General features: G+C 44.6%; 1 long non-coding RNA gene across 1 annotated transcript in view; it reads left to right on the top strand.

Moving 5' to 3' along the window:
• Nucleotides 1-25,800, top strand: part of LOC309360416 — a 66,873-nt gene extending 41,073 nt beyond the window's left edge. The window contains exons 2-4 of the long non-coding RNA XR_014164124.1: nt 9,363-9,499; nt 20,477-20,586; nt 25,671-25,800. This is a non-coding gene — a long non-coding RNA (uncharacterized lncRNA). The remainder of the gene's footprint in view (nt 1-9,362; nt 9,500-20,476; nt 20,587-25,670) is intronic.
• The last annotated feature ends 776 nt before the right edge of the window (nt 25,801-26,576 follow it).

The raw sequence follows: 26,576 nt of genomic DNA, 5'->3' as shown, positions 1-26,576 counted from the left end.
CCATACTTGTCTGCGTTCCTGCTAAGCAATGATTTGGCTTAGTGTTGCATGCAAAACAGGCCTCTAATGGCTTTATATTGTGCAGTACTGGGTTTGGGAGCCTGTTTTCAGGCCAATCAAAAGGGCTGTAAACGGCCAAATCATAGCAAATGAGCACAAATCATCGGGGATTTCTATTTTCTCCCCCTTTGAGATGAATGGGATTTACCCGGGGAACCTAGATGCTAATTTTGATCAGTTTACCTGATGTTCATTTCAGATTCATTGGTATCATTTCTTGAAGTAGGACTTGAGGAATTTGTAATAGAAAAGCCAGTAATAAATACATCACATGACTACATAGTAAAAGTGTATCTCTAACTCTTTTCATGGAGCTTGCATAAGGGAACCTGATGGCACTTCATGGCCTCCAATAGAAAAATGAAAAGAGAAAGAAGACATTGAACTACAAAATCATAGCTTCAATCTTGGAGATATTGAATGCAATCTATCATTAACATTTTTTTAAAAAGTAACTCCTCTCCTTTAAGACATATATTTGCAGGAAGAATTTATAGCATGATGGATAAAACCATATGGTTGGAAGATGTGAAGATCATTTGTCACTATCAAGTCTATTTTGTAGTTTGATGTTTTTTGTACTGGTAATAGTTATAGGTGATTCTTTAATGTTTACCAGTGGCTGGAAGATGCTTGGTGAAATCAGTGTTGATGGTTTGGGATGACTGATTGGGTCTGAAGAGAAATGTTATGGCAGATAGAAATCGCTTGACAGAGGTGATAGATGTCTTAGTTTTTCAGCTGGGAGACCAAAAAGGAGGATAGCAGATTCCATGCTGTTTGCTTTTGGGGAAACGGGTGCTACTTTTTTACTAGAAGCAGAAATTGTATTATATAGCTGAAACTCAAGCTTTGGGAAATGTGCAGTCATTCATTTCATGATAGAAACCCACAAAATCCCCACAAAATTTGTATTGTTCTTTGTCTTCAGCAAGACCAGTATAGATGCAAGACAGCAGTTTTGAACAGTGATTCATTGAAGCAAAAATGCTTCAAGACATTGTCATGGGGCACGAAACCTGAATCTGAATGTTGTGCTTATTCATGGTCACAATCCAAAAGAGACAATAGCTTAAGTTCTAAGGCTGATAGAGCTTTGGAGAGGGGGGGAGGCGACTTGGCTTTTTCTGTTCCACTGTCTCGGCTCCTGGGCTTTCATTTCTGGGTCAGAGTTGTCCTGAAGACTTTTTGAGCCATGTTGGCAGGGTATAAATTTAGTAAGGAAGGAAAATGAGTAATATTTATGCCATATTCCATCTGTCAGAACTGTAATGAAAACTAGCAAAGGGCATAAGGAAGTCCAGTCTTAAGTCTCTGCTCCAAGGGATCCCTGCAATGTGGCTACAAAAATGAGTAGAGAGGGGCTTCTTTTCATGAATAGTTTGGGCAGCATCAAAGAGACCCCCTTTTCACAATTTTTCAGTACGCGCTTCAAAAGGAGGTTGTTATGTACTGAGCTGAATCCTAGAACAATAGGATCCAGAATGCAGCAGTTTGATTGGCCCGCAGGAGCCACCCAATCCAGCTCCAGGTGGAAGTGAATCAGCGACCTGATTGGCCTGCAGGAGCAGCCAATCAGGCTTCTGGAGGAAGTGAGTCCACAGCCAGATTGGCCTACAGGAGCAGCCCAGAATTAGCCAATCACGTGGGGCCCATTGTGTAAATAATGTATATATAGCTAGACTTTTGGGGGAAGTTTCATTCATTGCTACTATGAGCTGAATAAAGAGCATGAAATTCACACTCGACTCCGAGTATATTTCAGAGGTCAACGGTATTTGCCAATTCAGGAAACATAGGGTGGAATCCAACATTGCGCTAAGGAGTTAGTGGGATTCCTTGTGCTGGCTTCTGCTATGACAACTCAGTTGAATCCAACCCATTGTCCTCACTTCTGATTGGTTTTGTGTGCTTTCAGTGACATCATCATGAGGCCAAATCTGATAGGCTATGCAGTGCTTTGACCTTGTCCTGTTTACTCTATAAACCTCTATTGGTTGGGATAATTCATGTGCCTAATTAAGGAAGTTGAAGATGTAGTAAAGCATTTTTTTTGGTAAAATCTTTTTGTTCAGTTTTGCACTCTGCATTTGAGTTCAGACCTTAATCATAATCATAAACATTTAGGATTCCCTGAATTCTTATACTTCCCACCACCCCTCCATGGTTTCCATTATCAAACTTTTTCAACTGCATTACATAATTTCTCTATTTTTCTTAAAGTAGTCCATTTTTACTTTAGTTTTTAATATATTACAAGTGTTACTCAAATCCTGTCAAAGTTTTTAATTGCTTACAGTGTTCTCGTAAATAAATTGTAAAATTTTTCCATTCCTTCTTAAAGTTTCTCTCTTCCTGGTTTCTGATTTTCCCAGTCAATTTCTCCATTTCGGTGTAGTCCATCATCTTCATTCATGGACTACGCCATTCATTCATTCATGGACTACGCCATTCATTTGTCTCTGGTCAGAACTTTATCCTCTTTCCCTCTCTGGGCCAGAGTAGTATCCAAGTTGCATACATAAATAATCCTTTCTGCTCCTTTGGTATCTCTACATCTATGATTCCTAGTAAAAAAAAAGCTCCCCCCCCCCAAACGTTATTTTAAACATTTTTTTCAACTCACTATATATCATTTCTCAGAATGCTTTTGCTATCTTTCACATCCACCACCTGTGGTTGTATGTGCCTTCCAAGTAAAGCATTTATCTTATCATCTCATCTCATCTCATCATCTCATCTCATCTCATCTCATCATCTTATCTTGTTGTTGTTGTTGTTTAGTCGTTTAGTCGTGTCTGACTCTTCCTGACCCCATGGACCAGAGCACACCAGGCACTCCTGTCTTCCACTGCCTCCCGCAGTTTGGTCAGACTCATGTTTGTAGCTTCGAGAACACTGTCTCACCCTCTGTCGCCCCCTTCTCCTTGTGCCCTCCATCTTTCCCAACATCAGGGTCTTTTCCAGGGAGTCTTCTCTTCTCATGAGGTGGCCAAAGTATTGGAGCTTCAGCTTCAGGATCTGTCCTTCCAGTGAGCACTCAGGGCTTATTTCCTTAAGAATGGATAGGTTTGATCTTCTTGCAGTCCATGGGACTCTCAAGAGTCTCCTCCAGCACCATAATTCAAAAGCATCAATTCTTCGGCGATCAGCTTTCTTTATGGTCCATCTTTCACTTCCATACATCACTACTGGGAAAACCATAGCTTTAACTATACGGACCTTTGTTGGCAAGGTCTCTCATCTCATCTCATCTCATCTCATCTCATCTCATCATCTCATCTCATCTCATCTCAATCTCATCATCTAATCCTATCATTTGCCAAAGCAGGAGACGACAGGGAAAGTGTAGCAGCAAACAGGGTTAAAAAGATGAAGGGAAGATTCTTACAATGCAGTCCCACCCCCAGACATATTCCTGAGCTCCCAGAAGCACAGCGTTCAACCTGGAAATCAATATCCGAGAACATTCCCACAACCCTGGTGGCAACTGTAAAGCCGAAAGACAGAGAGCCATAGTGTAACATCATCTGCAAAGGACAAGAGCCTCTCATCATTAACACTTGGCAGGCAGTTAAAGCCAATTCAGTGATGGATCAGGCTGCTTGTTCTCTTCCCAGAGGACAGAGTTTTAAACACAGCGTGGCTCTTGTAAAGTACTCTATCCAATGTTTGGTCTTGTTCCTCATGTACTCCCTCACATGTGGTGTTGCATACAGACTTAACGCAAGTGTTTTCCCACTTACATTTATTGATTGACTTCAATATTCATTGTTAAAATTTTAAAAAAGCCCTGTAGGAAACAGCCAGAACCATGGCATGAAAAAATATATATTCAGTTAACGTGAATCACCTTTATGCTGGCAGGAAGGCCCACAGTACTTGGGTTGGTTCTGCTCAGAAACGGCTCTGATTTCCTTGATTCCCACTGAATTGTATTTCCCCAGCGAGTGTGCTTAATTGTGTTAAGTACCGAAATAGCCACGACTCGAAACCATCAGGGCTGGCTGTAATAGAACAACAGCATGCCGACCTTTTTTGAAAGGAGGAATGAAACACTTAGTCCTTTTCTTCCCTGCAGCGAGATGCACTGAACCATGTTCATTACCCAGAGAATTCTCAATATCACATTCAGTTCCTCTTGCTGTAAAGCCTAATTACTATTCCATAGGGAAAAGCCAAGAGACAAACTCTATCAAAGAAAATCTGGAAGCGTTTCCCTGTGTCCTCAGGGGGACAGCAATGGACAAGGATTCATCTTCCCCAATCCAAGGGTCTCTGAGTTTATTTACTGAGATATCCATCCTATCCCAAGAGCTTGCCGTGGTTTATACTTGTCTAATTTTACCTTCACAAGAATCCTGCAATTGAGGCTAGGCTGAGAGAGACGCCAATTTGCCCATCGACCAATGAGCTTCATGGCTGTCCTAGGAAACATTTGAACCCAGTTTCCTACATTCACCTTTTTTCATACTTTGACAAAAAGTGGGCTGACCTCTAAAATCCTTCAGATTGTATGGAAAGAAGATAAAGTCCCTACCAGAGAAGATTGGCAAACTAAGCTATTGGATTATACTGAAATGGGAAAACTAACCGGAAAGCTCAGGAACCAAGAAAACGAAAACTCCAATAAAGAATGGGAAAATTTTATAATTTACTTGAGAGGCCACTGTAAGCAGATGAAAACATTAGCAGGATTGCAATAACACTTGTAATGTAGAATATATTATGGATAAAATGGAGAGACATAAAATATGGAAGATGAAATAATATGCGATTGAAAAGGTTTATAATAGGACCCATGGAGGGAAAGGTGGGAAGTCTAGAGATTCGGAGAAATCTCCAACTATGGATATGTTATAACTCTATACTTGTAAAATCAAACAAAAATTATTTCAAAAAATAATAATAAGATAAAATCCTTCAGATTGTATGTACAGGCTGCACCACTTCAGACTGCATGTTTCGAATGCTTCAGAGCTCAGAAATGTTCTGCCCATGGAGAGCCAGAATCCTAGCCTCTTCACAGTAAAGGTTATCTTAACTACCAGAGGCCTAAGTAAATAAGAATGTCTTAGCCTGGCATCTAAAACCTGACAATAATGTCACCAGGCATGTTTCCCCAAGATGAGCATTCCACAAATGCCCGTTCTTCTGGCTGGCCTCTGCAGTGATGCACAACTTTTAATAGTGTGGGTCATGAATTCTCCTTCTTACTCTATTGTTAGATGAGCATTGTAATGAATTTTGCATTGGACATTGACTTTAAATGTTATGGCTTCCAATCGGTTTTATTTGTTTGTATTTTATCCTGCTAAATCACTTGGAGATTTGGAGACTTGGTTGTATGAAGCAACTAACATATATAAAAGGTAAAGGGACCCCTGACCATTAGGTCCAGTCGTGACCGACTCTGGGGTTGCGGCACTCATCTCGCTTTACTGGCCGAGGGAGCCGGCGTACAGCTTCCAGGTCATGTGGCCAGCATGACTAAGCTGCTTCTGGCGAACCAGAGCAGCACACGGAAACGCCGTTTACCTTCCCACCGGAGCAGTACCTATTTATCTACTTGCACTCTGACGTGCTTTTGAACTTCTAGCTTAGCAAGAGCAGGGACCGAGCAACGGAAGCTCACCCCATTGCGGGGATTCGAACCGCCGACCTTCTGATTGGCAAGTCCTAGGCTCTGTGGTTTAACCCACAGCGCCACCCGGGTTCCATAACTAACATATATAGTAATTAATAAATAAGCAAATCATTATATGTTGTCCACCATCCTGGAATCTATTGGATGAAGGACAGCAGACATATGTTTCGAATCAACAAACAATTCAAGCATGGTCAAAAGAATAGGCTCGTATGCAGAGAATTGTCAGCTCAGAGGCCAGGTTCCGTCTGCCAGGTCTCAGGATAGCACAGTGAGTAAGACTTGGAAACACGGTTGTTTCTTTCTGCCGCAGTTGATTGTCTAGTATCTTGATCTAGCAAACTTTTGGGGAGATTTGTGTCAAATTGAGAGGAAAGATTGGTGTTGAGGTGGGGAGGCCTACAGTAAGTCCCACGGAATTAATTTCACAAAGTATTGCTCTCTCCCCTCACCACCCCCTGCAAGAACAGACTTTTCATAATTATAGCAAGAAACCTGCCAGTGCAAATGGCTTTAATTGTTTTTAAATAAGGCAGACAGCGCTGCCTCTAATTAGAAGAAAAGCTCCCTGCTTCGAAGGACCTTTATTTCCATGCTAATGTCGGCACACTGCTGCAGCTTGATGTTTGTTTTTGGAATTGGCCTTGTTTTAGGCAGAAGTTTCCAAAAGGGTCAAACGCTGGAAATTCTGTGAGCAGTTTGGATCTAGCTGAGCAAGCAAGCACCTGCAGGCTGACTCAGAAAAGCTACGATGCGAACCACAGGGAACGAAATGCTTGGAACAACAGTTGTAGGGACCCAACAGAGTATCTGACCTGGGGCGGGGACTTGGTTTTCAAAAACTCCCCTGCACATAATAATAATAATAATAATAATAATAATAATAATAATAATAATAATAACAACAACAACTAATAATAATAACAACTATAAAAACACTAATTAAAACAATACAGTATAATACAGCAAGGAAGATTAGATGACTTTCAAAGTCCAGGCTTCCCATTCAGGGCCGAGATCGCTCTGGAGAAGAAGCTGTTCTTAAGACGGCTCGTTCTTGTCTTCATCATCCTGTATCTCCGTCCCGACGGCAGGAGCTCGAAGACACAGTGACCAGGATGCAATGGATCTTTTACTATGTCCAGTGCCTTCCTATGGCACCTTGTGGCATAAATCTGCTCTAAGGTGGAGAGTGGGCAGTTTTTGTGTATTCTTTTGCATCTGAAGCAGGATGTGTCCCCCCCCCCAAAAAAAAAGAAGGAAAGAAAATTGTTTGGACATAGTAATCCAGAGGTCAGCAAACTTTTTCAGCAGGGAGCCGGTCCTCTGTCCCTCAAACCTTGTGGGGGCCCGGACTATATTTTGGGGAAGAAAAAGAAATAAAGAACGAATTCCTATGCCCCACAAATAACCCAGAGATACATTTTAAATAAAAGGACACATTCTGCTCATGTAAAAACACGCTGATTCCTGGACCGTCTGTGGCCGGATTTAGAAGGCGATTTTACCGGATCCAGCCCCCAGGCCTTAGTTTGCCTACCCATGTAGTAATCTGTGACAGATCGTGTGGAGAAATGGCAGACCTGGTTCAGAGGAAGGGTGGTACGTTGGGTACGGGCCACCCTGGGTCTCACCACTGAGGGGGTGACAAAATGCCGGGCGGCACTCACCACGGGGCCTGCAGCGCACCTGAGCCACGCGTCTCTACTGGGAGAGACACAGTGGCTTGGGCGCATGCAGGCTCCATGCTGCCCAAATAGTCCGCCCACTGCCTCCCCCCCAGCTGTAGGGCAGCTGAGTGGGAGGAGGTATGCAGACTCCAGAGGCCCCGCAGTGCACCCCGCCCCTTTGGGCAGCTTGCCCCATCCCAGGGCGTGCCACCCCAGAAGCCTGAGCGGCTTCCTCCGCTGCTGACCCGGTGTCATGAACACAGAGTCTAGTAGTGACCAAGACACTGAGTGAGAGGTTACTGGGTCACTGGCTAAGGAACCAGATCTGGTTCCTGATTCTGGTGGTGGTGATCAGGGTCCTAGTGAACCTGTGGCTGACAGGCCAGGACATTCTGAACCAGATCCCACAGCACAACTGCCATAGATCTAGAGCCAGGGCTTTTGCGGGTACCTTCCTTGTATTCAAGAAGTCAAGTGCTTCCTAAATTATCTTGCCAGCCCAAGGGTGCAAGGGAGTGCAAGAGGCGTAGGTCCTTTAAGGAATCTAGATCTCAAAAAGTGGGTGGCGCCAAGGAGATGTGGACTGGAGCCAGAGGCTGAAAAGTCCTCTGTTCACTTCCGGCCCTCTCCATGGTGCTGCAGCAACTAATGTGTCATTAACATATGAGAGTGCTGGAGGTGAAATAGTTAAACAGGTTACCCAATCAGAACCCAGGGGGTGGAGTCAGAGGGACTATAAAACCAGCTCTGGGAGGGGTGAAGGGGAAGTTTGTTGGGTGGGTGGTTGGAGTGGGAGTGAATTGGGATAGAGTCTGTGGGTAGGTTGAGTTAGTGTAGCGAAATAAGCTGAGTCAGGAACAGTTAGGAGCTAGGAAGACAAGGAAATATCTGAGAGGTGGTTTAGTGAGTGAGAGTAGGTAGCGAAAGTTATAGGTCTGGATAGGCACCCCATGATTGTAATGGACCAGTACCGTTTATGAAACCACACGCTTGTTAAACTGCAATAAATAAACAGAAGTTTATGTTCCAATTTAACCCTGACTGGACTCAGTATTGTACCAGGTAGGGCCTGGGTGGTGGCAGCGAGAAATAAAGTGGTGGCACAGGGATCAACAAACGGTGAAACGTCCAGGGACCTTGTGTGATCACTACAACTAAGAATGGAGTTTTCTGAAAATCTCAATGCCCAGCTTATCTGCATGGATTTCCGCCCCCTAATTCCCCATTCACTCCTTAATGAGAAGCAAGGTGTTTTCCCCCCATTTCAGCTAAAGATACAAACAATTGTTGCATTTCATACACATTCTTACGGTATCGTACAAATATTATTCGCTCCAGATTTCCTAAAGCAACCAGCACATTAACAGCAGCAACAAAAATGCGTGAGCAGCTGAGTGTTTGATCCAGTTGGAACTATCAAATTCTGTGTATGAATCTATTTAAAACTGATGCCTGCCTCATCCCTAATGACAGCTGACTTACTTTGCCCCGTGGGATCCTTATGAAGCCAGAAAATTTGAACACAAATGTTCTCTTGTTCCACAGTGTTCAGGAAATTAGCTAAGCCACATGTCCCAAACACCTTCTTATTGGGGTCAGAGAGTGCTTGGGGGAGGGAATTCAACTTGTGGAAGGAGGTGTTTTCCTGCCTGTCGTCCCCGTTCTTCCGTGTCTCTTGCCTCCCAAAAAGCTTTTCCCAGAGAGTTGGGACCTTCTGTATGTGGCATGAGGGACTGCAGCTTGTTGAAGGAATCGGTGGAAACTTAGAGATGCCCCTCACCTTCAGATCCAGTCTGCGTGGTGAAGATGTGTGTGCTATACCCTATCCATTTTGTTAAATTTCCCCGTCGTGGAGTATGGATGGTCACCCAATTTTCTTTTCTGATTTTTCTTTCAAACTCCAAGACTCTCTTTCCCTCCAGAGTTTGAGCTGACAAGGCCCAGAGGTACAACTCATTAACATTTCAAAAACTTGTTCTCCACAGTCTTCCTTTGATGTCTGCGGCATCTTGAGAAAGGAGTCTTTATGCCTATCCTGACATCCTTTGGCCTCTCCCGAGTTCGAATGGAAGTCCTTAGCAAACTGTTAGTAGATTGATGTGTGTGCAGCTCAGGAAATGAGGTTTGTGGACAAGCCTGAGGGTCCTGTATATCCCAACAATTGTATTTGTAGAGCTTAACTACTGAAAATTTGATCTGGCAAGTCATGTCCTGGTTTGCAACCCTAGGTGAATAGGGGTTCTCCCCTGTACCTTTCCTTGACTTTAATGTAATTAGAATTTGTTAAGTCCTGATAAATACAATCGAAAACATAAGCTCAAGGGTTTGTGTTCCTGGGTGAATAAACATTATAAGCAGAAGAGGGAAATATAATTGCTCATTATAACATACTGCCTTAGATCCAACCAACTCTCCACGGTGTGGGTTGCCACCGCCCGGGGCAGTGCAGAGCAGGGTTGAGTAGAAGGAGGGAAAGGGCTGGAGTACACATGGACATTCAACTGCCTAATGGTGTCTGTTTCACCCAGGAGACCACAGCCACAGAGATCAGAAAAGAAAAGTCATTCCGTTGTCTGTAGAGGTCACTTCGTGGTTCACACGAAATGAAAGTGCACAGCTGTATGGAGGCAACACTGGGTGTTGACATTTTGTACCCCTAACAACTGTTAGAATTCCTGCTCCATTATTGCAGTAATGGGATTGTTGTCTTTCACATGATTTGACTCCCCAGAGTGGGAAGTGACAGAGACAGGATGTTTGTGTTACTGTGTTCCATGAAGTGGGACTATTGTCCTTTTTTCCCCCTCTTTGCTGTCTGATGCTAGAGAGAGAGAGGGAGCCATGTTGCAGTGCTCCGTGTGTGTTTATATGTAAATAAAGTAGATTAGCCAAAATGCTGAGTTGCTGAGGTCTGTTACGCAAAGCTGCGAAGACTCTTCGGATCCCTAAGTGTGCTGATGTCTCTTTGCATCGGTCGCTGTGATGTTCGGGCAGAAGAAAGCTTTTGAAGCTCCCGAACGATCAACCAGGAGGGAGAGAACATGCCAGTCGGGCATGTGTCTCTGCAGGGTCCTACTTGAGTGTAGGCTGAGCTCCTGACAACAACTACCCCTCTGGCCCCTCCCAGCTACATCACTGGCTCTCCACAAATGAAAGGGCTCCTTCCTTTTGTGGAAGGAATTGGGATCTGGTGGAGGCTTCTGCTGGTATTATACAAGGAACATTTTTTCACTGATCTTCCTTCCCCCTGCGCCACCTCTTTTGCTGCCCCAGAGAGTTACCCAACCCTCTGGAACAGATTTTCGAGTAGTAAAAGGGCTGCAGGGGGAAGAGGAGATTCATTAAAATGACTCCCCATTTCAGTGGCAGCAGCATACCAGTAAGTCAAACTCCACTCATAGGATTCTCCCACCAGCAGAACCTTAATTAGGATCTGAACTTTCGTTTTCTGGGTGAGCAGTACAGCTAGAATTCTGTACATCAAGGCCAAACTAGATGTGGTACAGAATAGCTATGATAAGATTCTCCTGCTTTTCCATTTACTAATTAGAAACCCCAAGCAGGGAATTTTGGGTGGTGGATGGGGGGAGGATTCAGTTCTGCTCAAATCTTAATGCAAACCTACCCTGTTTGAGCTTCCTGAAATGATACGTGAAACGAAACACAGACATCCTTCAAGGGTGTATAATATAAATATTAGTGAACAAATAATACAAAAACACGTTATATGATGGAGGAAATGCTTATCAAATTTTGCATATTAGGAATTTTCACGAGGACTTTTTTTCTTTCTTTTTTTTAAAGGCAAACTGATGCGGATCTGATTTTGTGGGTGGCATTCAATTGAATTAAATTGTGCAAGCAAAACAATGCCTGCGTGTGCAACAGGACATCCCCCCTTCCCCCTGTGCAACATCCCTCCCCCCAAAAAAATATGTCCTAGGTATCCTCCCAACACTCTGGAGCAGGGACAGTGTGGGGTGTACACAAGGGGAGGAGACAGGGCGGGGATGTCCCATTGCACAAAGAGAAGTTGTTCTACTTGGGCAATTATTTAGCTGAATGCTATGCTGCCCTAAGATTGGAAAATTGACAGGTTCATCCAACCCTAGACTGCTTTGAAGCTTGGAACAGTGGCACTCTGGGGGAGGGAGGTCAACCCTTTCCTTCTGGAAATTTTCTAGAAACTTCTCTTTTCCAGAAACTTTTTCAGAAACTGCTGGAGGGGTCAGGGTAGAGTGGGGGTTAGGTACAGGTGTTGTACATGACAACACTGTTAATAGAGGGCACAGGGAGTGATTAACAGATGTTTCAGGGAGAGGGCAAGATGATAAGGTCCAGCTATTGTCTCTGAAAGGATCCCTTCCCCAGTTTTCAAAGCAACCCCTAGTGCTACTAATTACAAAATGAAAGAGAGCTGGTGGCGCTGTGGTCTAAACCACTGAGCCTCTTGGGCTTGCAGATCAGAAGGTCGGCGGTTCAAATCCCTGTGACGGAGTGAGCTCCCGTTGCTCTGTCCCAGCTCCTGCCAACCTAGCAGTTCAAAAGCACAGCAGTGCAAATAGATAGGTAGGTACCACAGTGGCAGGGAGGTAAATGTCGTTTCCGTGCACTCTGGTTTCCATCACAGTGTCCCGTTGTGCCAGAAGCAGTTTAGTCATGCTGGCCACATGACCTGGAAAGCTGTCTGTGGACAAAACGCCAGCTCCCTTGGCCTGAAAGTGAGATGAGCGCCACAACCCCATAGTCGCATTTGACTGGACTCAACCGTCCAGGAGTCTTTTACCTACTAAATGGAAAAACCTGAATTAGATCCTAATCTCTGAACTCCCACATCCCACCTTGTTTAGAAGAAGAAGAGTTTGGATTTGATATCCCACTTTATCTCTCCCCTTCAGGAGTCTCAAAGCGGCTAACATTCTCCTTTCCCTTCCTCCCCCACAACAAACACTCTGTGAGGTGAGTGGGGCTGAGAGACTTCAAAGAAGTGTGGCTAGCCCAAGGTCACCCAGCAGCTGCATGTGGAGGAGCAGGGAAGCCAACCCGGTTCACCAGATTACGAATCTACCGCTCTTAACCACTACACCACGCTGCCCTCAGCAAAGCAAGTATTTTAAAAGAACTGAATATGCTTGGGTTTTTTTTAACGATAGCTTGCCCTCATTGGATTATTGTGTTGAGTAATAACAGGGTGATTTGTCCACTGTTGAGTACTGAGGTGATGATTGCCTCCATAATCATTTGCATGAATGTGATGCTTCACTAACCAGTTGTCATTTTGTAAACAAAGTACATCGCAAAGGGCAGCCGCTGACTGTCTCTGAAAATGTGCAGGCTTCATTTGCATTGTGAAACCAACTCCACAGATGGCTTAAAAAAAAAAATCATGGAGGACGGGTCTATCAATTGATATTGGTTATGATATTGGTTATGATCAGTGCTTTTTCAGGGGGTACTCAAGGGTACTCAGTAACCAGACCTCTTTTTTGGTGTGACACTGAAACTACTTCAAATAGGAGTCCTGGCACCTATTTTTCTAGGGGGAAAGCACTGGTTATGACAGCTAAAATATATAACACTGATGTACACTTTAGAAGTATACTTCTAAAGGCTATTTTTTGGGGGTGGGACAACAGAAATGGCTGTCATATGCTCTACTTGAGAAGTGGACTAACTAGGTCGGGGGTGGGTGACCTTTCGTATGTGGGGCTGGGGCAACCCAGCCAGTTGGGTGGGGAATAATAATAATATTAATAATGATGATGATGATGTCAAGGGCCTCCTGGAGGCTAATCTTTCAAGGGGTGCATGCCAGAAGTGAGCAGGGCTGGAGCCAAAAATGGTTGAGAGCAGCTCTCTCTCTCTCTCTCTCTCTCTCTCTGGACTCATCTACACTCATGGTTTTTAACGCTAAAAATGACATTCTTTTAAAACGTTAATAATGCAGAGTTATCCCCGTGCTGCAGAGTGCTGGGTGCAGGGTGCTGCAGAGTTATCCCCGTCAAATAAGTAGGTAGACCTTGTAGAAAAGGAAGCAGAGAAACCAAATGCCTTTATGTTTTTCGAATGATATCAAAAATATCATTCTGAGAACGTTTAAAGAGTGAATATAGATCCAGCCTCTCTCTCTCCCTCCCTCTCCTCTCCTTACCCTGGATTTCCTTCCTACTTGCCACCCACGTGATATTACACCAAGAACTGTGGGGTGTTAGGTCTTAGGAACTGCAGACTGCCTCACCCCTGAGCTCCATGGACCTTAACTTTGATCCAGCGAGGCAGTTCTCCCTTTGTGAATGCATGTCTATAATTATGCAAGGAGGGGGGGGAGGATGGTCTCTCCTAGCTTTTAATCAATGAATCCCTGACACTTAATTATTAAGGGCTGATTCCATCAATAGCTCAGGAGAGGCAGAAGATCAGCACCACAAATTAGAATATGTGTGAAAATGAATATCATATCTTAGATGCAGGCATCGCTAATTAATGGAAGATAATGTAGATTGGTCTGCTTCCGTGAAGTGGGCATTTACAGGGCATGTGTGCCTCTGAATACCACTTGCTGGGGGAACACAAGTGAGGGAGTGCTATTGTGCCCATGTCTTGTTTTGGGATTTCCTAGAGTTTTCCAATTGGCTACTGCAAGAAGTTAGAAGACAATGCTAGACAAGATTGATGGGACTGAGGCAGCACAGCTCTTCTTAGTCTTCTGGAAGTCTATTCAAAAGCAAGTCCCATTGAGTTCAAAATGGCTTACTCCCATTAAAGTAGGTACAAAATGGCAGCCTTATTCCTCTTGCAGAACTGCCCATATCTAGTTTCAGTGGGAGACATGAAAATGTTGTGCAGTAGAAGGTCTTCTGATGGAAATAATATAATGTACAGCAGCCATGTACAACGCATCGATCGCAAGCCCCAGGTCGACCGCCGGGTTGTTTCTGGTCAATCGCAGGACCTTTCTCTGCAACCTCAGATGCAGTAGCCACTACCACCAGTCTCCACAGCAATGCAACCCTGAGCAGCGCGCAGGCGCAGGGAGACGGAGGGAGGTGCAAGGGAGCTGGGGAGAAGTCTTCGTGATGCTGCTGGAAGAGGGGAGGCGTTGCTTGGCATTGCTTTTCCGATGTGGATCAGGATCAGGAACAGCTGAATGGCCCCCTTTGATGGGGAGGGAGGGAGGGCAGGCACTATGGGAATCCACATCAGCTGTGCAGCTCCCTTTGACAGAGGAGAGGGTGGGCAGGGAATGAGAATCACGGAGCAAGGAAGGACGCAACTCGGAAGGGAAAGAGTTAAGAGAGAGAGAGATAGAAGCTGGCTCCTTACATCTGTGCAAACTAATATAAAAATATAGTTTGACTTTTCTCACTTGTTTAGTTACTTCTCAATCTAGTAAGTATTTGGATCTGTCATAACAATATCCAAACATAACTACTGTATCTGTGAAATGAAGGTTTATTTATTTATTTCATAAACTTTAATGACTTCGGAGGGTGCTAAATCACTGCCAGTTTTTGATACTTGTTGGTAGATCACAGGCAAACCTGAGGTTGGATGTGCCTGATGTACGGGAACATAATTCCCTCCCCTCCTAAGTTAAAGTTTGCATACTGCATCTAAAAAGCTATGGCCATGGAGTGGGGGGGGAGAGAGAATTACCTTTAAAGCCAAACTCCTACTGCAAGGCGAACTGATGGAGCAAGGCTAATCAATAGCATGATCAATAGTTTAAGAAACACTTTAGAAATAAGTTACATGCTTTCTGATTTCTGAGGACACAGTGGTGAGAAATCCTGCAGCTTTTCATAAATTACTTATTTCAGAGTTCGTAACAGAGTAGTTATAAGAGTAGCTGTAAACTGTTCTCGAAAGCAAAATTTTGATAATGCCCTGGGAGCTAGCATTGCCCAATCAATCCTGATTAGCAATACAGGCAACTCCCCATTTGTGCACAATCAACACATGCGCAGCCACTGACGCACATGCTGCTTTTGGCACTGCAAGGGGGTGGGGCAGAATGGGGTGGAGCAGGCTTATGCGCATCCCACAGATATGCACAGTGCCTTCGAATGTAGCCCCCTGAGTAAATATGGAGTTGCCCGTTAGATTACAGAGACACATTGTTGTTGTTGTTTAGTTGTTTAGTCGTGTCCGCCTCTTCATGACCCCATGGACCAGAGCACGCCAGACACTCCTGTCTTCCACTGCCTCCCGCAGTTTGGTCAAACTCATGTTGGTAGCTTCGAGAAAACCGTCCAACCATCTCGTCCTCTGTCGGCCCCTTCTCCTTGTGCCCTCCATCTTTCCCAACATCAGGGTCTTTTCCAGGGAGTCTTCTCTTCACATGAGGTGGCCAAAGTATTGGAGTCTCAGCTTCAGGATCTGTCCTTCCAGTGAGCACTCAGGGCTGATTTCCTTAAGAATGGATAGGTTTGATCTTCTTGCAGTCCATGGGACTCTCAAGAGTCTCTTCCAGCACCATAATTCAAAAGCATCAATTCTTCGGCAATCAGCCTTCTTTATGGTCCAGCTCTCACTTCCATACATCACTACTGGGGAAACCATAGCTTTAACTATATGAACCTTTGTTGGCAAGGTGATGTCTCTGCTTTTTAAGATGCTGTCTAGGTTTGTCATTGCTTTTCTCCCAAGAAGCAGGCGTCTTTTAATTTCATGGCTGCTGTCACCATCTGCGTTGATCATGGAGCCCAAGAAAGTAAAATCTCTCACTGCCGCCATTTCTTCCCCTTCTATTTGCCAGGAGGTGATGGGCCCAGTGGCCATGATCTTCATTTTTTTGATGTTGAGCTTCAGACCATAAAAGACACATTAGTCTGCTATAAATTTAGCATAATCCAGTAGGTTGAATGCAGACTATATCTGTTGAATGTTGGTTACATTTCTACATGGGTTAAATATTCACATCTCTAAGTGGTGCACGTAAAGACAATCCACATAAATTTACATCTATAGGACATCTATAGTCATGGTTTAACTGCAGTTCTGTTTCAGTAGGAACTAAGGTCAGGCTCCAAGGCTGTAGAAGCAGCTACAAAGGACAGGTGTTGGATGTGAATGGAAATAACCAGCAGGTTCAGAAAATCTCACATTACTACGTATCTCTTTTTTGCAGGGATGGGGCACCTGTGGCCCTGTAGCTGTGTGTGGACTCCAACTCCCATCAGCCCCAGCCAGCCCAGATAATGCATGATGGGAGTTGTAGTCCAACATCAACCAGAGGGCCACAGGTTGTCCTGCCCTGCTTGATTGCATTCCTCAGCTGGAGGTTGTACGTAGAAATGTGGAAGCGAGTGTCCCCATATAAGAACTTTAGAATGCTTTGAATAACACTCAGAACTGATGAAGGTATAATGAAGTCAAACAAGATTTAATAAGGATAAAGTTTATTGAAAATAGAGGCAAGTAATTAAGACAACAAAGAACACCCATATCAAGGAAGTCGGAAGTTGATGGAATATTTTTGCAAATTTGTGATGTACTGTATTGTTCTATTGTTTTTGTTTGTTTGTACTTCATTTTGTTTTCTTTTTTCAAGCTTTTGTTGTGTGTGTAAGTGTTGATTTTAATCCAATAAAGATTATATATATATATATATATATATATATATATATATATATATATGCAGGTTTTGGTGTCCTCGGGTGTCTTCCCGTGTAAAAGTTGGGGTGTCTAGGCGACGTTTCGACGAGGTCTCACTCGTCATCTTCAGGCTGGTGCTTTCGGCTTCTTGTTACTGGAACAGAGCAGGATCTCAGTGTTTGAGTTCCTATAAATACTGTTGAGGGGGTGTGGTGTATAGCCTCCAATGTTCTGGGCAGAGAGGAAGTTCCCAGGCTAGTGTGCCTTTTCTTCTTTTGTTCCTTAATTACTTGAGGGATATCTTGAGTGATTTCTTGAGTGATATCCTGAGTACCACTTAGGTGGGTCATTAGGTGTGGATTAGTTGCTAAAGTCTTTGTGTCTTGACCTCTTGAACTTTGTGAAGAGTTTTTCTGAGAAGATGGCTGTACTGCACTTAGTTGTGCTCTGGCTTGGCTTCGTGTATAGGGGCGAGCTGTGGTTTTGTGGCCTGTGTCAGCCAGATCTGTGTAGGGATTGCAGGGGGGTGCAGCATCCGGAGGTGCCACCATGGTTTGGCTACTGGATGGTGTCTGTAATTTATCTGTGGAGAGGGTCTGGGTTTGGGTCTGGTGTGGTTGATTGGTGATGGCGTTCTGTGTGCCTCTGGATCTGGTGTCAGTTTTTGTGGGGAGGGCTAATTTCCAGATGTCTGGCAAGCGGGATGTGTCGTCACGCTTGTTCATGTTGTGAGGGTGTTTCTCTATCTCGATGGCTTCCATGATTATTCTCTTGTGGTGATGTTCCATGTTAAAGAGCAATTTGGAATCTGCAAAATTAATTTCGTGTCCTGTTTCTTTCATGTGTTGGAAAAGAGAGGAAGTTTTTTCTTCTTTTTTGACGGCATTCTTGTGTTCTGCGATACGTGCATTTATTCGTCTGTTTGTTTGTCCAATGTACGTGGCTGGGCAGACTTTGCAGGGTATTTCATAGACCCCTTGGTTTTCCAACTGGATTTTATCCTTGGGGTTTCTGAGGATATTTCTGGATTTTATCCCCAAGGATAAAATCCAGTTGGAAAACCAAGGGGTCTATGAAATACCCTGCAAAGTCTGCCCAGCCACGTACATTGGACAAACAGACGAATAAATGCACGTATCGCAGAACACAAGAATGCCGTCAAAAAAGAAGAAAAAACTTCCTCTCTTTTCCAACACATGAAAGAAACAGGACACGAAATTAATTTTGCAGATTCCAAATTGCTCTTTAACATGGAACATCACCACAAGAGAATAATCATGGAAGCCATCGAGATAGAGAAACACCCTCACAACATGAACAAGCGTGACGACACATCCCGCTTGCCAGACATCTGGAAATTAGCCCTCCCCACAAAAACTGACACCAGATCCAGAGGCACACAGAACGCCATCACCAATCAACCACACCAGACCCAAACCCAGACCCTCTCCACAGATAAATTACAGACACCATCCAGTAGCCAAACCATGGTGGCACCTCCGGATGCTGCACCCCCCTGCAATCCCTACACAGATCTGGCTGACACAGGCCACAAAACCACAGCTCGCCCCTATACACGAAGCCAAGCCAGAGCACAACTAAGTGCAGTACAGCCATCTTCTCAGAAAAACTCTTCACAAAGTTCAAGAGGTCAAGACACAAAGACTTTAGCAACTAATCCACACCTAATGACCCACCTAAGTGGTACTCAGGATATCACTCAAGAAATCACTCAAGATATCCCTCAAGTAATTAAGGAACAAAAGAAGAAAAGGCACACTAGCCTGGGAACTTCCTCTCTGCCCAGAACATTGGAGGCTATACACCACACCCCCTCAACAGTATTTATAGGAACTCAAACACTGAGATCCTGCTCTGTTCCAGTAACAAGAAGCCGAAAGCACCAGCCTGAAGATGACGAGTGAGACCTCGTCGAAACGTCGCCTAGACACCCCAACTTTTACACGGGAAGACACCCGAGGACACCAAAACCTGCATTCCTGTACCCGTGAAAATCTACGAAAGCATATATATATATATATATACACATAAGCAGGGGAATCATGCGAAGGTAATCTAGCTCAGCTGTCAGCTCTTCTCCCCTTTGCAGAGCAGCATGCTGTATGGGGCTTAGGCAGGGCCAGATTTAGGTTTGATGTGGCCCTAAGCTACTGAAGGTAATGGGGCCCTTTATATGTCCAGCTGTCCTTTATCAACAACAAACTGTCGTTGGTTTTTTGTGTTGAACATATGCTACATGGTAATTTATTGACCTAATAGGTATCTAAAGCCATTTATCCGTCTACAAGCCCTCTTTAATATTAGATAACAGGTACAACAGCTTGACCTACATTCACCTGTGCTGCACTGCAGTCTGCAGCTACATGCTGCATGCTACATGTTGCCATGCGACCAGTCCATGCAGAATGTCGGCACCCTATACAGTGGTACCTCAGGATGCGAAAGGGCCAAAGGGTTCCACAGCCCTGTTCACATCCCGAAGCGAACGTAACCCGTGTCCGTGCATCTGCGCGTGCACAGGTCATGTTTTGGCGCTTCTGTGCATGCACGTGATGTCATTTTGACGGTCTGCGCATGCGCGCGGTGAAACCCGGAAGTAACACGCTCCCAAATTTGCCTAATTTTCATCCCGAGGTATGACTGTATACAGAAATGAACAAACCACTGATATTTTAGGGAGCAGGCTAGCAGGCAGGGCCCATTACTTACATCATAGGAGCCTACACAACACAAAACACTGTTGCTGTATTTAGGTTTTATTTTATTTGTCTTTTATCTTATATTTTGGAAATGTACATCCAGCTTTTTTCCCCTTTAATTTTTTTGAGGGGGCCCAAGAGAGTGGGGAGGGCTATAGCTTGGTTAGCTTATACAGTGGTACCTCAGGTTAAGTACTTAATTCGTTCCGGAGATCTGTTCTTAACCTGAAACTGTTAAGCACCACTTTAGCTAATGGGGCCCCCTGCTGCCGCCGCGCCGCCGGAGCACGATTTCTATTCTCATCCTGAAGCAAAGTTCTTAACCTGAAGCACTATTTCTGGGTTAGCGGTGTCTGTAACCTGAAGCGTATGTCACCTGAAGCATATGTAACTTGAGGTACCACTGTACGTAAATCTGGCACTGGTTAGGCCGTGCTTCTCTGCCGCCACTTTCTTAGCCAGATCTGGGAAATGAATCACAGAATTGTAGAGGTGGAAGGGACCCCAAATGATTTGCAGCTGAACCCCCTGTGATGCAGGAATATGAATATGTAGGCACTGTGTACACACTCTATTATTTAAAAAGTGACTTAGTCTCTTTTCTTCTGGAGGCTGTGGGAGGTCAGCGTGATATTGTTGTTCAATAAGTTTTATTTGTGAATAATATTAAATATGGAGAGAGAAGAATATTTAACCTCAAAGCCTTGGCAGCTTCCATACATCAGCATTTTAGGCCTCAGCCCAGCAAACAGCCTACTGAACAGCCTCCCTTGCTTCTTTAGATGCCTCTAATCTTCTCATCAGGGGGAAAAGAAGAGAAAGTTGGATGTTAAGAACCCACAGGCCTAATGGGATGGCATATTTGCTTGCTTGCCTCAGTCTGAATGGAAAGGTGAGTAGTATATTTTATTTATGTTTACTTATGTGGCGCTGTGGGTTAAACCACAGAGCCTAGGACTTGCTGATCAGAAGGTCGGCGGTTCGAATCCCCATGACAGGGTGAGCTCCCGTTGCTCGGTTCCTGCTCCTGCCAACTTAGCAGTTTGAAAGCACGTCAAAGTGCAAGTAGATAAATAGGTACCGTTCCGGCGGGAAGGTAAACGGCATTTTCATGCGCTGCTCTGGTTCACCAGAAGCGCCTTAGTCATGCTGGCCACATAACCCGGTAGCTGTACGCCGGCTCCCTCGGCCAATAAAAGTGAGATGAGTACCGCAACCCCAGAGTCGGCCATGACTGGACCTAATGATCAGAGGTCTCTTTACTTTTTATTATATTTATTAGATCAGCGTTTCCCAACCTTGGGCTTCCAGCTGTTTTTGGACTACAACTCCCATCATCCTTAGCTAGCAAGACCAGTGGTCAAGGATGATGGGAATTGTAGTCTAAAAGCAGCTGGAAGCCCAAGGTTGGGAGATGCCTTTTTGGGAAAAAGAGAGAGAAAAACTTGAAAACATTAAAAACAAGGATAAAACAACTTAAAACTCACAAGAAATATGAAAAGCACAGATCCAACTCCACCCCAGAAAAAGGTAAACAGAAAATTAAGGTACAAAGGCCTGGATAAATAAGGATGATTTTGCCTAGTCCCTAAAATCAGATAGTGATGGCACCAGGCATGTGCTCGTGGAAGGGCATTCCATAAACAGGGAGCCACCACCAAGAAGGCCCGTTCTCATGTTGCCACACACCGTATCAGAAAGGGACATGGAGAAAGGCTTCGTAATAAGAACGCAAGGACTATTCATGTGGGTAGAGGCAGTTCTTCAAGTACTGGTAGTCTGAGCCGAATAAGGCTTTATAGGTCAAAATCAGCACTTTGAATTGGGCCCAGGAACTAGTTGATAGCAGTGCAGTTGAGCCAGGATTGGTGCTATGTGTTCGGATTGTGTTCCATGGTGAGCAACCTCCCTGCTGAATTCTGCACCGGCTGCCATTTCCAAACAGTCTCCAAAGGCAGCCCCACATATAACATACAGTCATACCTCATCTTACGTTTGCTTCATGTTACGTTTTTTCAGGTTGCGTCCCGCGGCGACCCGGAAGTACCGGAAAGGGTTACTTCCGGGTTTAGCTGCTCACATGCTTCGTGCATGTGCACAAGTGCCAAATCGTGCTACGCACTTGCGCAAATACAGCACTTCAGGTTGCGGGCTTTTCACGTTGCGAACGGGCCTCCAGAATGGATCCTGTTCGCAACCAGAGGTACCACTGTATTGCAGTAATCTAACCTAGAGCTTACCAGAGCTTAGACAACAGTATTTAGGCTATCCATGTCCAGATAGGGGTGCAGCTGGGGCTACCAGCAAAAGCTGATGGAAGGCACTCTGCACGGCCAAAGCCATGTGAGCCTCAAGCAAAAGTACTGGAGCAACAAGTACCCCCAAGCTATGCACCTGATTCTTCAGTGTTCTCTGTATTAAGCTTCAATGAATTGGCTCTCACCCAGTCTGTTACCAAGGCTATCTATCTACATCTATCTATCTATCTATCTATCTATCTATCTATCTATCTATCTATCTATCATCATCTATCTATCATCTATCTATCATCTATCCACATACATACACACACACACACACACACACACACACACACACACACACACACCCCTATATGCAAGACCATACTTTGGTGCCTTGGCCCATACATGTTGCCATGGAAACTGCAAAGTTCTAGGTAACAGTTGATGTAACTCCTAATCCCTTTTGATGGCGGTGACTGTACAAGTCCCACACTAAGCAGAGACAGCTGCACATATCTATAGAAACCGCAGGGTGCCGGAGAAGAGTGCTAGCCAGGCCTCTCATCTTTTGTGATGGCAAGGAGGCAGTGTTAATGTACATCGTGCACCTAGCAGCGATGGCTCCATGTTTCCATGGAGACCGGAGGATTCTGTTTGCCTTTGAACAGGCCCGGATCTTTGTTCCTGGGAGGGAATTCTACAGGCTGCCAAGTCATATTGGCAATTGGAACAGAAGCCCTCCCAGGCGACGGCTGTGGGCTGCAACAATTTACTTGCACATGTTTAAGTATTCAGAACCCACCCACGGAAGTGGCAGCTCACTCCCCTTCACCTGAGCCATCAGCAAGCCAAAAATCACTGGTGTTAACACATCAATCCACGGCTTGCTGCTTCCCCAGGAATATGTTTAGTACATCCTGTTCAATGTCACTCATGCATAGATCGCATCTGTTCAGCCAATTTGCTCTTGTAAGCAACTGCAAAGTCTCCTCCGTCAGGTGTTATCAAAGTTCCCTGGGTGGGTAGCCTGCTGATTAAACACATTGGCACCTGTAAGCTGGTATAAAGGTCAGGTGATTTTATGCCAACGTGATGAGCTGAAGGAACAGACACTCCCATAAATAAGAGTGTTTACTGTTACCACTGTAGCTGCAGGTTCGGTTTGCCTTCCGATACTCGCTGTCAGCGCCATTACTGCTGTTCCTTCTGGTTTCAAGTAATTGGGAATCTGTCATGCTCAGCTAGCTTTTAGTTAAACTAATCCCTGGCCTCTGCTTGGGTCTCCTGGCGCTGCTTGCAGAAGGAAACTGGAAGGTGCTTCAGGCAGGAGAGTCAATCGTTCATTCTTAGAGATTCTTAGGGCACCATCAAGAAACTCCCATCCTTTTCCAAGCCTTTTATGAAGGCTACCTGGGCCGTGTTCAGAAAGTGGTGGTGGGGGATGAGTGTTCAGACCCCTGGGCTCTCACTTGTGGGGTGCCTCAGGGTTCTGTCCTCTCCCCCATGCTTTTCAACATTTACATGCAGCCGCTGGGAGAGATCATCAGGAGGTTTGGGCTGGGTGTTCATCAGTATGCGGATGATACCCAGCTCTACCTCTCTTTTAAATCAGAACCAGTGAAGGCGGTGAAGGTCCTTTGTGAGTGTCTGGAGGCGGTTGGAGGATGGATGGCAGCTAACAGATTGAGGTTGAATTCTGACAAGACAGAAGTACTGTTTTGGGGGGACAGGAAGCGGGCAGGTGTGGAGGATTCCCTGGTCGTGAATGGGGTAACTGTGCTCCTGAAGGACCAGGCGCGCAGCCTGGGAGTCATTTTGGACTCACAGCTGTCCATGGAGGCACAGGTCAAATCTGTGTCCAGGGCAGCTGTTTACCAGCTCCATCTGGTACGTAGGCTGAGACCCTATCTGCCTGCGGACTGTCTCGCCAGAGTGGTGCATGCTCTGGTTATCTCCCGCTTGGACTACTGCAATGCACTCTACGTGGGGCTACCTTTGAAAGTGACTCAGAAACTACAACTAATCCAGAATGCGGCAGCTAGACTGGTGACTGGGGGCGGCCGCCGAGACCATATAACACCGGTCTTGAAAGACCTACATTGGCTCCCAGTACGTTTCCGAGCACAATTCAAAGTGTTGGTGCTGACCTTTAAAGCCCTAAACGGCCTCGGTCCAGTATACCTGAAGGAGCGTCTCCACGCCCATCGTTCTGCCCAGACGCTGAGGTCCAGTGCCGAGGACCTTCTGGCGGTTCCCTCATTGCGAGAAGCAAAGCTACAGGGAACCAGGCAGAGGGCCTTCTCGGTAGTGGCGCCCGCCCTGTGGAACGCCCTTCCAGCAGATGTCAAAGCGATAAACAACTACCTGACATACAGAAGACATCTTAAGGCAGCCCTGTTCAGGGAAGTTTTTAACGTGTGATATTTTACTGTATTTTTGGTTTCTATGGAAGCCGCCCAGAGTGGCTGGGGAGACCCAGCCAGATGGGCGGGGTATAAATGATAAATTATTATTATTATTATATTATTACTGCCGTCTCACACAGGATGAAAGAGCGCTCTTTCACCATTAACTCCTCAAACACTGGTGCTAAGATTGCAGTCCTGTACTCAGGTACCTGGCGTAGGAATGGGGGAGAAGTTTTGGTTCATTTTAATGGGAACCCATTTAATTTGTTCTTCCCAAAACAACCTTTCAAAATTTGTTAGCCTTGAAATTCGTTCTTCTCTGAATTTTGCAATAGAGGTCTCTGACTAAATAATGTGTATAAAAATATGTATATTGGGGTAAAGAGTCCTCTATCTATCTGTCTATCATCTATCTATCTATCTATCTATCATCTATCTATCTATCTATCTATCTATCTATCTATCTATCTATCATCTATCTATCTATCTCTCATCTATCTATATCTATCTATCTATCATCTATCTATCTATCTATCTATCTATCATCTATCTATCTATCTATCTATCTATCATCTACCTACCTATCTGTCTATCTATCTATCTATCTATCTATCTATCATCTATCTATCTCTGGGGTGAGACCACACAAAATGCATTATATTTGGGGAAATGCCTTGCAAAAGTGAGTATATGAAGCAAAATTTCATCTTAAAATGCGTATATTAAGAGCACTAAAATGCTGGTGAATTTTCATGATTACAATTTTTTAAAATTGTAAACTGATGCAGAAATGGGGGAGAACTAAACTTAAGACTGGACCTTTGTTTTCTATACAAAATAGTTGTTTCTATAGTCAAAGGAGTATTTACTCAACAGGAATTTTTGGCATCCCCGTTATCTGTAGTTAACTGTGCACTTGAACAGATGGATAACCTAGTTTTATATAAACTACAGTCGTATCTTAGTTCTTGAACGGAATCCATTCCGGAATTCCGTTCAACTTCTGAAAATGTTCGGAAACCAAGACGTGGCTTCCGATTGGCTGCAGGAAGCTCCATTGAATGTTCAGCTTCCGAAAAAAGGTTCACAAACTGGAACACTTCTGGGTTTGTGGTGTTCGGGAGCCAAAACTTTCATGTCACACGGCGTTCAAGAACAAAGGTATGCCTGTACTTCCATTTGGTAATGCGTGCCTTGGTACTGCCATTGTTCTCTGCATGCGGCTGCCCTAGAAGGTGGTTCAGAAATGTCAGAGCCTAGTTGGAGAGGCCACTTTATTCTTTCGTGATTATATTCCAATATATCCGTTGCCTCTTTGTTTCCAGGCCTATCTGAAGAAACTGCTTTTGATCTTCAGAACATAGACTCTGCCTCCTTCAAAGAACACCACCTCCCATAAAACCCTTCTTTGGTTTCTTAGAACTGCAAGAGAAATATAGGCCTCCTGAGATCCAGGTTGGTAAACTGGGCCTTCTCCTTGGTGGTGCTGAAGGCAGCCCTGTATCAGAAAGATATAAATGTTTGAAATATTATTATGTTTTTATATTCTGCGGGAAGCTACCCAGAGTAGCTGGGGAAGCCCAGCCAGAAGGGCAGGGTGGTACAACAACAACAATGGACACCCTTCTTTTGAGAGTTTGTTGAAGAAAGGCAAACCCCTTTCCTCTGAGTGCTTTGAATAATATAAAAAATGGTTTACAATTTAAAGCATGCTGCTGTTCGATTTCATGCTTTTTTAAAGGGGTTCTATTGTTTGATTGCACAGTATTTAAAAAAACAACAACCCCAATTGAGTTTGTTTAACCTGTTTGGGCTCTTACCAATGATACGTAAGTTACGGGAATGAATAAGTGGAAATTTATTCCTGGGTAAATGTGCCTGAAAAAAATGGGGCAAAAAGTCGAATATTTCATGACCACTAAGTTTTATGGGGGGATGGTAACATTTCTTTTTGCCTGGCTGGTTATGCAAAAGCATAATTAAAGGTGAGACGTGTAGCAGCTGATTCTGTGCCCCCAAAAGGAACGCGGTGGCATGTTTGACATGGCAGACCTGTAGAACATGATGTTACAAGGCATGCCACGCTGCAACCTGCGGCTATTGAAAAGGTTTGCCACAAGGTGCCAGTTAGATTAGATCGCTCACTTTTGTAATAGCTGTCAGCTGGCGGCGGCTGTTTTTTTCCTGCGGCTGAGCTCTAAGCTTAGGAAGGTCGCCTTATGCAGAATCCC

This window comes from Podarcis melisellensis (genome assembly GCF_964234715.1).
Source record: "Podarcis melisellensis genome assembly, chromosome: 17".
NCBI lineage: Eukaryota > Metazoa > Chordata > Lepidosauria > Squamata > Lacertidae > Podarcis > Podarcis melisellensis.
This window is presented reverse-complemented; position numbering and strand designations above follow the sequence as displayed.